The sequence below is a fragment of the Mus musculus genome, chromosome 12 (genome assembly GCF_000001635.26).
Source record: "Mus musculus strain C57BL/6J chromosome 12, GRCm38.p6 C57BL/6J".
Taxonomy (NCBI): domain Eukaryota; kingdom Metazoa; phylum Chordata; class Mammalia; order Rodentia; family Muridae; genus Mus; species Mus musculus.
Window position 1 is genome coordinate 11,120,287 of NC_000078.6, and position 13,608 is coordinate 11,133,894.

The 13,608-nt window shown below is 42.9% G+C and overlaps 1 protein-coding gene across 8 annotated transcripts in view; it reads right to left on the reverse strand.

Moving 5' to 3' along the window:
- Window positions 1-13,608, reverse strand: part of Kcns3 (potassium voltage-gated channel, delayed-rectifier, subfamily S, member 3) — a 60,967-nt gene that overhangs the window by 30,085 nt on the left and 17,274 nt on the right. The window contains exon 2 of one of the 8 annotated variants that reach the window (XM_011243862.1): window positions 8,102-8,201. The exons of 6 other annotated variants lie outside the window; for them this stretch is intronic. The gene's annotated coding sequence lies outside the window, so the exon portion shown is untranslated. Of the gene's footprint in view, window positions 1-1,188; window positions 1,301-8,101; window positions 8,202-13,608 lie in introns of those variants that run through there. One more of the 8 variants, XM_011243866.2, reaches the window with a different exon arrangement.

Sequence of the window (13,608 nt, forward strand, 5' to 3'; positions counted from 1 at the left end):
GAGAGTTATTCTCCTAGCCAATCCACTGAGGATATGCTTATAAACTTCTAAGTGAATAGCCTTTAATCCATTTCAGAGGCAAATTTATAGGGGTTACTGATCTAATAGAATTAATTCCACTGCTACAATTTGAGATCAATAGATTTCAAAGGCCGACCAAATTCAATTCCTCTTTATTTGCACATTGCTATATGTCACAGTAGAGAGATGATTTCACGTACTAATATAGAGTCCTCAACAACCATGAGGATGTTCACGCAAGGATAGGGGAAGGGGGTAAGTTTATGTGAAAACAATCACAAATATAAACTTCCCATCTCCCTCTCCCTCTCTCCTCTCTCTCCCTCTTCCTTTCCCTACCCCTACCCCCCTCCTCTCTCTCCCTGAATAATTTAAAGAAAGCAAAACTAAAAAAAAAAATCTCAACCAAGTAAGCCTTGCCTCATGTGGGTGTATTCCCATAGGTCTATGCTGGCATCCAAACATCTATCTATTGATGGTTTTCCAATCAACACTAAGTCCAAAAGGAGGAGGGGGTAGTCATGGAGGAAAAAGAAACTAGTAATGTTGAACTAAAGATAAGCAAGAAGTGTCTGTCACTCCATTAGTCATTAAACAAACATTCAGTGTGACTGAAGACCTCCTAAGGCCCTGGGATCTCACATGGCACACAGCAGCTACTCCAACACCCCAAGAGCTCACAGCTCCTAAGCCAATCGAACATGTGAAAACAAACATGTCTGAACAATATCCTGGGGGCAGTTCAGGCAGAGTCCAGGAGCAACAAGGTTTACAAATTGGTTCCAACAGGAGCAGAACACATCCTGACACTCAGTAGGGGTGAGTTTCCCTTCTAACAGACCTGGGTCAAGAAGGGAAGTGCAACTCCATCTGAACTTTCCAGGTGGACCCTTGGTGGAAAAGCAGAGAAATCCTTTTATAAGGGTAAATGAATTTAAAGGCTCCTATATCCTCCTCTGGCCTCTCCTTCTTCCTCTTCCTCCTCATCTTCACTACCTCCTGAACAAAGGCAGAAATGCTACTGTGCCTAATAGTTCCTCTCAGATACCTTTCAAACTTCAGAATAGTTTAAAAGAAAGTAAGGTTAACCTGGCTGGGAAATAAATACTTAAGCCTGGCAGCTTTAGCATCACTGTATTCAGTCAGAAGGAAGAAAATAAAAAGTACCTGGGCTCCTGGTAAGAAGTTCGTTGCTTTGGCTCAGCACAGAGAAGCCAGAACTGACCCAGGGAAACAGTAAGGTTAGCCAAGTGTATCCTTTTCACAGAAACCTGTACCCAGGAAGGCCTTCAGTCAATGTGTAATGAATCAGTGACATCCCAAACCAGTTTCCCCACTGCCACCTACACTCAGAATGTGTGCACCTTTTAAAAAAAATTATTTATTATATGTAAGTACACTGTAGCTGTCTTCAGACACTCCAGAAGAGGGAGTCAGATCTCATTATGGATGGTTGTGAGCTGCCATGTGGTTGCTGGGATTTGAACTTGGGACCTTCGGAAGAGCAGTCAGGGCTCTTGACCACTGAACCATCTCTCTAGCCCAGAATGTGTGCACCTTACTAGATTTTCAATCACTTTGATCACTGTCAAATGATGGGAACTAAGGAGATGGCTCAGCTGGTAAAGCATTTGCATAAAAAACATGAGGACCTCAGTTTGATCCCTAGAAACCATGTAAACACTGCAGCATGTGGTGTCACACCTTTCTAATCCCAGCAGACTGAGAAAAGAAGCTCCCTAGAGACCAGTGCCCAGCCAGGCTAACCTAACTAGCAAGCTCCTAGCCAATAAGAGACTGCTCCTCAAAAGAAGTAGACTGTGTTTCTCTAGATGACACCCAAAGTGGTCTTCTGGTCTCTGTACATGCACACACACACACACACACACACACACACACACACACACACACAACCTAACCCCTGGAGTTTCAAAACAAGTGTAATGCCAGTCAATAGTAATTATGATTTACACCAATCCACACCACTCTATGATCATTTGTGTTCTAAATAATTCAAGAAAAAATGATAGCTACCATTTTCTGAGCCCCCCACCCCCATTCCAGACACATTTGTGTAATGTTTACAAATATCTCCTCAACATTTAACCAGTGCATGTTACAATTATTATTCTTATTTTAGAGGTGGGATATACAGACCCAAAGATGTTATCTGCCCACAGTTCTACACCCAAGAAGTTCCAGAACCAAGGTTCAAAATAGTCTGCCTGACCATATTTACGGTGGAAATCAAGATTGCTCACGTCATCCTCAGGAAATGTTGAGGAAGGACTGAGGGAAGTAGGCAAAACATAACCCAAAGCACCAGAATTTGGGGAAGGAAATGTGGGCATCCAAAGGGCTCTCCTCGCCCTGCTTAACAACCCCACTCAATGTTTCTTTCGATATGGACCTACCAAGGTGATCATGGATGATCTATTCAAGCAAAGGGATCATCAGGAGTGGATTAGCACTGAATGGTCTCTGACTTTGTGATTCAGCCCAATCCTGGCAAAAAAACCATCAAGCTCCTTCAAGGCCTGCTTCCTTCTGCAGAATGCATCTCCCCAGGAATTGAATTATCTTTGCTATTTTGTCCAGCCTAGCTATATTTCCTGGTGAGTTGAGCATTCAAAATGTACAGAATGACTACCTCCATTATTGATGGGGAAAGGTGGGGCATGGACGGCATAGTAGACTCTTCCATCACCCAGACACCTGACATACAGAAGCCAGGAGGTTGAAGGAATAAAATGAATTGTAAATCGTACACAGGAGTGGCCACAGCTTCCCTAGGCCCTCGACATAGGTATAGGGTGACCTCTAAAGCTGTAAACTTGTGCCTGGTAAATCAAAGATAATACTCCTGTGGCATTGCAAGATTGGCTACCATCCTCTATATCCACACAGAATTCTGGATGTCCCCATCATTGTCATGTTATATTCTTCTGAAGTGTTATCACACTAGAGTGCCAGCACTACCCATTAGACTGAGAAAGCTGCCAGTTAGGTACAGCATCCCACCATCCATCTTCACATTAATTATCCCTGTCATACAGTGGGGCTTCACACCTTTTGTTCAAACCAATTCCTCTCTCTCAAGTCAACAAAATTAAAGAGTAAATTAGAGAAAAATAATACAGATAATGAAAGGCAGTTGGCCAGAGGCAGAAGAAGAGGAGGAAACTGGGAAGGATAAAATGGCTGCCAGGACCTATCCCAGCACTGGGTAAATGAAATAATCTTATCCCAGAGAGTCATCCCACTCCACCCCAAAGCATCTCAAAGGCCAGAGTAAAATGTCGAACTGTTGGGGGATCTTCTTAAGTACCCACGAAACCTCCCTGGCACTAACTCCAGGCTCCAAGAGACACTTCCTGGTGGCTAGAGATCCACGTACCCTGCCAACACGTAACACATGAACTGTGCAGCCAATATATGCTCGCCCTTGTGATGTGCCAATGTATGGAACTTTAAAAAGTGGAAAGTGGCTTACTTACAGCTTCTTGTGAGTTCTGATATAAGTCAGTATCTTAATTAGGGTTTTTATTGTTATGTTGAAACACTATGACCATGAGCAACTTGGAGAGCAAAGGGTTTATTTGGAATACTTCTACATCATAATCCATCACCAGAGAAAGGACAGGAACTCAAACATGGCAGGAATCTGGAGCAGGAGTTGATGCAGAGGCCATGGAGAAGTGCTCCTTACTGTTTTGCTCATCTTGAATTCATATAGAACCAGGACCACTACCCCAGGGATGGTACTGCCCACAATGAGCTGGGTCCTCCTCCATCAATCACTAATGAAGAAAATGCCCTACAGCTGAATCTTACGGATGTATGCTTTCGGATGACTCTAGCTTATGTCAAGTTGACATAAAACTAGCCTGCAGAATTTGATCAGGTTTTTTTATTTATTATATGTAAGTACACTGTAACTGTCTTCAGACACACCAGAAGAGGTCATCAGGTCTCATTACAGGTGAGATTTACAGGTGGCTGTGAGCTACCATGTGGTTGTGTTGCTGGGATTTGAACTCAGGACCTCCAGGAAGAGCAGTCTGTGCTCTTAACCACTGAGCCATCTCTCCAGCCCTTGATCAGGTTTTTGATACCAGAAAATGAGTTTTTGAAGTTACACAGTGGCCTTTGTCTGTGATAAGGACCTGGGAAATGGCACTTATAAGAAGACTCCTGATATAGACAACTTCCCTCGAGACATCTTGACCTTAGAAACTTCTACAGTAGATGTCTTCACCTTGGCACCACTGTTTCTATAGAGCAGGATGACTGTTTCTTTTGGGAGTGCCCCACAAATTATAAAATATTTATCAGTATCGATAGGCCCCATTTACTAAATAACAAGGTTATGGTAATGAGAAATCTCTCCAGAGACAGCAAGTTATCTCAACAGCTAAAGGTGTTTGTTATTAAGGCCTGGGAACCCCACGGGAAGGAGAGAACCAATTCCCACAAGTTGTCCTCTGACCACCACAAGCACACCATGACATATGCACACACACACACACACACACACACACACACACACACACACAAATTAAGAAAGCCCAGGAAAACGTTCTTTCAGATGTTTTCAGCCCCATCATGTGTTCTGCTTGAGAAGCAAGATGCTCTCCAGCTAAGACAAGAGCTCTATAAACGAAGTAAACATTCAAACCCCTGGCTGCTACTGGGCATGCAAGAATGCTTCCTCGTGGCCAGGGAGCAGGGATTGTTCTCCAATATTTACTGTTTTAGAATCAGGCCTGGCATTTCATGCCATGGTATCAGCCAACAAAAAACGATAAAGATGAGAAAAGTTAAAAGCAACTTTAGGGGAGCTGGGAAGAAGGCTCAGGAGGTAATGGACTTGCCACACAAGCACGAGGACCTGAGTTTCGATCCCAAACACTCACATCCAAGCCAGTCATAAATGACGTATACCTCTAAGCCCAGCCATGAGGAGGCCTAGATAAGCAGATTCCTGCGGTCCTAGGCCAACCAGTCTAGACAAGTAGGTGAGCTCCAGATTCGGTGAGAAAGCCGATCTCAAAAAATAAGCTGGAGAGTGGTTAAGGATAACATCTAACACTGACTTATATTATACCCTCTACCATGTACTCATACATGGGTATATGCATACACATACACACACAAATGTGTATACATGTGCATACACACATGAACATACACACACATAGCATACATGTACAAAGCAAGTCTATCCTGTTAGCTCTCAAAATATGTTCCATGAGTTGAATATAAGGATAGCGTTTTGTCTCCATGAGAGTCTGTCTTCTGTTTCCTAGGATGACACAGCATGCATGTGTATTTATGTGGCTTCAAGCACATAGCCTGCTTTCTGCAATACTACTGCCCCTGCTGATTGTACCCACTCCTAGTCTAAGCTCTCACCTTGTAGAACCTCAGTGAATGTCTTGAAGGGAAAAAAATGCAAATGCATGTCAGTTTCATGGCCTTGCCACTACTCATCAATCACACACCAGTTCTTAATAAAACCTGAGGGTAATAAAATTATAGACATAATAGTGGAGATGAAATCCTATCCTGTCTGTGTCTTGCTTAACTAATGAGAATTTTCATCCAGTGTTTTGCTCCAATAGTATTAAAATATCACAATCAGGCTTCCATAATTGGATTTACTGCGCTAGAAGAGTTGTACTGATATTTAAATCCTATAATCCAAAGCCATCAGAAGAATACACCTTCCAGTCGATGCTGACGGTGGATTGCCACCAGTATCCCTGAACTACATTCTTCCTCCAAATTATCAAATTTCAACAAGTACCTTAATATGAAAAATCCTTACATTCACATGATTTTTTTTTATTTCAATCGGCCCCAGAAGGAAAATAAAAGCTACTCAGGTTCTAATATATTCAAGGATTAAAAATAAATTTATAGATGTTCTGGTTTTCAATAAGAGTCCTGGTTAGTGCTTTTTAAAGTGAAGTCTCTAAATGATGCTGGAAAGTTCTGTTTCTCTCTTGAGTATCTGCGCTGAGTGGATGTAAAAGCATCCCAGCAATCCCTAAGGCCTGGGCCATTCGTAACCAAACACCACCTCCCTCTCTTCCAGTTCTGTGTTTCCAGACAACCTCCCCCTGTGGGATAAGAGAGCAGCAGCATCACAGCTGAGTCACCTCCCCAAGACAATCTATGACACCAAAGCAGAGACAACCAGGCCAGAAGCTGCCCAGGGAGGTGTGCCCCACATAGATAAGAGCATCACACAGCCACTGACCCCAGTAAGTCACCCCTGAGTACTAACTGAGCTCTCAATAGTCCATGTGACTGTCACTTTTCCACTGGGCCTAGGAAGGAACTATCTTACCTTGATGTAATCAACTTTGCCCAGGGTGGCTGAAGAAAACGGTTCCTACTGCAGGCAGGAAGGTAAATTAGCCCAATCGGGAGCCTGAGATCGCACACAGCCTAATTCTAGTCTTATCTCTCTCCCTTTCTGTGATATGAATGACAACCCAGTGTGCTGAAGCACTAAGGAAGGGAGGGAGAAAAAGCCAGCGGGTTGCAGGATGCAGAACACTTTAACACAAAGGGAACAACAGACTGTAAACTGCCTCTGGGAAAGCGTTTCCAAACACATGGTAGCCAGAAGGCTCACTCACCTTTCAAATTTCCAGTAGTATCCAGAGGAAATAAATCACAAATGCATTAAAGGAAGGTGTGGAGGAAGGTGTCCAGGGCATCATTAATTCCTCATAAGTTTACTCCAAAAGCCACCTAAATGCCCATCGAGGAGGAGATACTACATAGCCTGGAGATAGTCATGGAGTAGAATCTTCTGCACCAGATATGCTCACTGAGCGAAACCTAGTAACCTCTGGGGTCTTGTCAGACCTGGGCCCTGCTCTGTGGTCTTCCATCTCTGAGTTCAGTTATCATGTCCCTGTCTTGGTTTTGAGTTTTAGCTTCTGGATTTCCTGAGACAGGATCTCAGTGTCTAACCTCGGAAGGTCTTCAGCCCACTATGAATTCCAGCCTGGCCTTGAACTTGTAATAATCCTACCTCAGCCTCCCAAATACAGGGATGTATGGAACAAGGCCTATGAGGAATGAATGGAGTTTTGCATTCATTTTACAGATGGGGAAACTGGTGAACAATGACGTTACTAATAATAACTACTTAAAAAAAAAAAAAAAAGAAATGAGGGCTGGTGAGACGGCTCTTCCAAAGGTCCGAAGTTCAAATTCCAGCAACCACATGGTAGCTCACAACCATCCGTAATGAGATCTGACTCCCTCTTCTGGAGTGTCTGAAGACAGCCACAGTGTAGTTACATATAATAAAAATAAAGAAAGAAAAAGAAAAAGAAAAAGAAAAAGAAGGAAAGAAAAGAAAGAAAAGAAAAGAAGAGAAGAGAAAAGAAAAGAAAAGAAAAGAAAAGAAAAGAAAAGAAAAGAAAAGAAAAGAAAAGAAAAGAAAAGAAAAGAAAAGAAAAGGAAAGGAAACTCTCTGTGTAGCTTCCAACTTCTGATTCTCCTGGCCTGCACTAGAGTGCTAATGTTACAGACGTGCACCACCACACCAGGCTTATCCCATGCTTGGGATTGAAACCAAGCCTGTGTTTGCTGGAGAAGCACTCTACCAATTAAGCTACAAACTCAGGTCAAGAGTCAACAACTACTCTATGAAGGCTCCATAATTTCAACTCAAGCAGTGCCCTAAAGTCATGCTCCTAACCACTAAGACAATAGGTTTAGTGGAAAAGTAAGACAATTTCAGTACACTGTATGGCATGGTCCTGCTTTGTAAGATAGGCTTGTGCTGATTGTAGAGTGGGGAAAAAAAGTCTGTACACTGAAATGATATGTGCATTTTTTCTGGATGGTAGAATTTGGCATGAGTCTCACTTTTGACTTTGAATTTGTCAATGTTGTATAAGTTTCTTGAAGTGTGTTAAGTCTTATAAAATACGTAGGAAAGAGTTGCATTGGCAAGGAAATATAAAAATGCACAAATATCCTGGGTCAGTAGTTGAGCAGGAAGGAAAGAGAGACGGACATGAGGGGGATTTAGAACCTGGAGGGAACTTACAGACTAGCCAGTGATAGACTCTTCATCTGGGTCCCCCTGGGTCCCGACAGAATAGTGAGCTGCTTTAATCCACTGGACACTGCTTTACCCCAAGGGCTACCTGGGAAGACAGAGAGGGGGAGGCAATACAGGGCTTGACCTCAGAGCTTATAGGAATATATTACAGAGCACACAGATAAATAAGAAACTGTCATAGAAGGTGGTCTCTTCAGAGGAGGGATAGCAGATTCAGAGTCCCTGCAATAGGAGTAGAGATGTATATGAGTGGAAGCATTACAGACAAACCTTGCAGAGGTACAGCAGTTGTGATCAGGCAAAGGACACAGAGTGGAAGGCAGTTCCAAATGGAGGAAGTTCAGGCCAAATAAAAGAAGAGGACAAACCTCTGCTGGGTAGGAAGAGTGGGTAAGCATAGAGTTCAGCCAAGACAGAGCTTATGGACTCAAGACACTGGCATACCCTTTCCTCTTAAAATGTCCAAAGAACTCCCCCTGGACAGGCCATCCCTTATGAGACCTAGGAAGAAGGATGCTCCAGGAGAGGGATCTGGCTTACCTATAACTATACATACTCCCCTGAAAGGAGTAGCCTATACTCCAGACTTCTAACATTTTCTACTGATAAGAGACCAGTAAGAAATGGCAAAAATCTCCAGGCGTTGGTGCTGCTCCTTGAAGCTCTAGAATAGAAGGTACCCTTGGACACCTCAGTGCACAGGAATTCCTGGGATCTCAGATGGCCAACAGCAAATTCTCAGAGAACCATCAAAAAATGCAAGCAAGAACAGAAAAATAAAGTAGTTTCATTAATTCATCCCTCTTTCTCTAGTTCCCTCTCTCCACAAAAGGCAGCACAGAGCACTGCAGAATATTCTTAGAAGGGCTGTATCTTGACTTTTCTTAACTCCAGCTGATACTGAGTGATTCATTCCATCAAGACTGGTGTTGGGTAGTAATACCAATTACCACAACAAAAGGTCTGGATAATCCCTGGCCCCAGGAAGAGTTGCTACAGGGGCCCCAAAATGCCTCTTCGACTCACAACTGCTTTGATTTCACAGTAATCACATACCAACGCCTAAGTCTTCTTTAATGATTTAATAAAGGAATGCATAAATTGCTGAATCACAAGTTGGTTTTAGTATTTTGATAAATGCATTTCAAGACGATAGGAGTCCTTTCTATCCTGTGGCTCTTTTGTTTTGCATTTGGTTTTGTATTTGAAAACAGTTCTGACAGTGGGGCAGGAGCTGGCCCTGACTCTTTTCCCTACTGTGGGTCCCTTTTCTTTCTACTGGGTTGCTGCCTCGTCCAGCCTTGATGTGATGGTATGTGCCTGATCTTCTTGTAGCTTCTTATGCTACAATGTTATGTTCTGGATTTGGTTGGTGTCCTTGGGAGGCCTGCTCTTCTCTGACTTCTTTGATATCCTTTCAAAGGGAGATGGTGGGAAAGGAATGGGGGGGGGGGGAACTGCAGTCAAAATATCTGAGAGAAGTAAAAAAAAAAAATACTGTGATGAAAAATGGCCCATAACTACTTTGATTGCCACAAGGACCTCTGGAACCAAAAAAAAAAAAAAAGGTTGTGAATTTCTGGAGTCTGATTGGTAAGTCACATCTGACTGCTATTGTGTCAGTTTCCAGTGCCTTCCATCTTAGAACCAAAAATCAAAGTTCCCTCTGCTCTTCTTTCTGTTTGCTTTTAGCTCCTCAGGCTCTTACTCACAAGGCTTTTCCAGATCATCCTTATTCCTGCCAGGGAGGTGTGGGCTGCCTCGGGGCCTTTGCAGTAGCAGATCCTCCAAGGGTGCTCTAGTCACAGGATAAGCGGAGAAAGGTCACATCAAGGTCAAACATAGGATATACTTATATCCTACTTAGAATCAAAGTTAGATATAGGACATCCTATAAGGAGATGTGTGTGTGTGTGTGTGTGTGTGTGTGTGTGTGTGTGTGTGTGTACAAAATTAAATATAGGATATATTTATATCCTATATATATATATATGTATTTTCTATTTCTTTATCTTGTTTATTAGAATTTGCACTCTACCATACATATAATACTACAAGTGTTTCCAACTCATCTGTCACATAATAGGATCTTGCAGATTTAATTGACAAACTTTTTTATTACCTTGCACTTTTCACACAGCTTGGCCATGAGCTACTGCCATTCCACATTAAAGTTCTCTTGCCTGTTACACTAACTGAGATAAGGGGGACAATCAGCATCAGTGTGCTTTTGAAATTATGGTCACCACTTCAAGTAAAAAAAAAAATAAAAGACAGTTCACCTGTAAAACATGCGTATATATACATAGACACCACACATACACACAAACACCACTGAATCAAGTGTATTATAAAAACTACAAGCCAGTAATGAAAACTCAGCATTCTTGGATTTATGGCACTGATAATAAATCACTGCATGGCCAAGACTGCATATAACCCACAGATGATGAAAATATAAGACGGCATTTGAAAGCTCACCACAGTAAACTAGTGTTGCCAAGGGAGGAGCTGACACAGAGGAGCCGGCATCACAGGAACACAAAAGCACCTCGTCCCGTTCTGTCGCCATAAAGGGTTAGTTTTAATGGCAACTACTGCTTCTTTTGGAACAATCCACTAAAGCTTGCTGAGACTGGACTCCTCCCGTTTCTTACAAACACAGTCAAGGGCTGATGGAGTGGCTCAGTGGTGGAAGGCTGGCCTAGCACGTAGGTGTACATTTACTTATACAGTATTTTATGTATACTTACCAGATGCAGATAAAGATATATGATAAGAAGTTAACCTTGGATTGAGTATTTCAATGGTTTGCATATGCTTGACCCAGGGAGTAGCACTATTAGAAGGTGTGGCCCTGTTTGAGTAGGTGTGGCCTTTTTGGAGTAGGTGTGGCACTGTCTTTGAGGTGTGGTCTTTGAGACCCTTATCCTAGCTGCCCCTATTCTGTATTCTGCTAGCAGCCTTCAGATGAAGATGTAGAACTTTCAGCTCCTCCTGCACTATGCCTGTCTGGATGCTGCCATGTTCCTTGATGATAATGGACTGAACCTTGGAACCTGTAAGCCAGCCCCAATTAAATGGTGTTCTTATAAGAGTTGCCTTGGTCTATAAGAGTGTCTGCTCACAGCAGTAAAACCCTAACTAAAACAGGTATCTTCTTCAGTTACTATCCATCTTATTTTTTGTTACAGTGTCTTGTATTAAACAAGGCTTGCTGGCTAGTAGGTCTAAGAATCTGCCCATCTCCAACTCCCCAAGGCTGGAATTACAAGTATGCACTACCATGCCCATTTATTTTATACATGGGCTCTGGAGTTTGAACTCCTGTTCTCTTGCTTGTTTGGCAAACACTTTACGAGCTAAGCCATGCCCCAAGCTCCTAAACACATCTCTCTGAAGTTACTTTCTACACCCTTCCTTTGCTCCTCTTCTACCACACTACCTGTGTTTTTGCTAAGGGCAGCTCCAAGCAGCAAACCCCAAAGATGCTTCCAAGTCTGCGTGTGGTTTACCAGATAGTGGCATTTCTCTCTCTGGAACTCCCTAGACCCTGCCATTCCCTACCACTAACACCACTCTTTACTGTTCCTCCCACTTCTCTAACAGCATGTGTAAGTCCATAGGAAATCCCACTTCCTCTGCTCAAGTTTTAAATTAAATACCTTCAGGGACCAGGACCATGCCTACAGTGAAAGTAGGAGATATCCTGGCCCACTATGAGAAGCAAAAGCATGCGAGCTTATTCAAAAAGCTGAGCTCACTGCAGCCTCTCACCCTTGGGTCTCAGAAGGCTACATCATCCAATTCATCAGAAACACTCACAAGTCTTTTTGTATTTGTTTTTAAACATTGGAAACTATTGCTACTCATGTTTTTAGGATTGTGAGCCAAGCCAAAGACATTCATGGCCTGGAGACAATCTCCAAGTTAGCTCATTGTCTTCTCTACAGCTTAGTCATTCCCAGCTACCCTTTTGTACCCCTCTTCTTCTCCCTAACCCCATCTAAAATCAGAATGTAAACCCACACACATGCACACACACACACACACACACACACACACACACACACCCCATTCTGGGCTCCTACAACTGCCCCTACTGGATTTTTCCATTTGAATAATCCACTGAGATCCTAAACACATCCCAATGTTCCATTTGTTCTCTACTCTCAGCACATCTGAATCTCAAGTTAGACATCCAGAAATCATGCCAGCCAGACACAGATCTTCTCCTCACTCCCACTGACACCACTGACACCAAGCCAGTGCCAACAATAAACTCTCATCCATGTTCCATGAATCTCTCACATCCTTTCTTTTTCCTTTGGAAGTGCTGTGTGTTTCCTCTGGTTGGCCACAGTATTCTCTGACTGTCTTCACTCCTTACTAGGATTGGATTGTGTTACACTACACACACAGGAGGCTCTTCAAGCATGCAGGATAAACACTAGATCCAAAAAGTAGTATTAGAAAAGATAATGGAGCTGTCTCAGCCTTGGTTTCCTGATTCTTAAATTACAGACACTGAATGTAGTAGAGGTTTGAATGCCTGGCTCACAGGGACTGGCATTATTAGGAGATATAGCTTTTTTTGGAGTAGGTGTGACCTTGTTGAAGGAAGTGTGACACTGGAGCAGGACAGCTTTGAGTTTATATATGCTCAAGCTACACGCAGTGTGGCACACACTGTGTCCTTTTGCTGCCTGTGAATCAAGATACAGTACTCTAGGCTCCTTTCCAGCACCATGTCAGCCTGCACATTGCCATGCTTCCTGCCACGATGGAATCTCTGAAACTGTAAGGCATCCTCAAACAAATGTTTTCTTTTATAAGAGTTGTTGTGATCATGGTGTCTCTTCACTGTACTAGAGACCCTAACTACAACACTGAATACCAAGCATGTCCTGTGTTGAACAGCTAGGAAGGTGAACGAGGAGATAGAGTTCTCTCAACCATCATCCTCAACTACCACAACCCAACTGGGACTTGATGAAGAATGCCTTAAAATTTGCCAAAAGTTCCCAAGCTCCAAATCACAGAGGTCTGCACTCTACTCGGAGTGCCCTAAACGTCTCCACTGCGTCCTGCTCTCCCTGAGGACAGGTTACGCCCTACCCCAACCCATTTCTACTTCACCCCTGCAACCACCAGCCCCTGTGTCCACCTGGACAATATTTAATTTGCTCTCTGTAGCATAGTGATCTGTTTACTGTTGCCACCTGCATTGGAAGTTCCTCAAAGGCAAGGAGTCTCATTTTCGTTAATCATTGTATCATTGATGCTTAATGATAAATCACGAATGTATGAATGAGTTAATGACCCTTTGAATTCCCAGACCAATCCAGAGAGGCAGGCATACTCATGGTTCACCACTGATGGACAACAAAAGGGAAGTTCAAAATGGTTGAGTACAGGACATGGTATCGAAAGCATCACTCAGTAAACTGTTTACCATATAAACATTAGGATCCAAAACTGTTTGCCAGAAC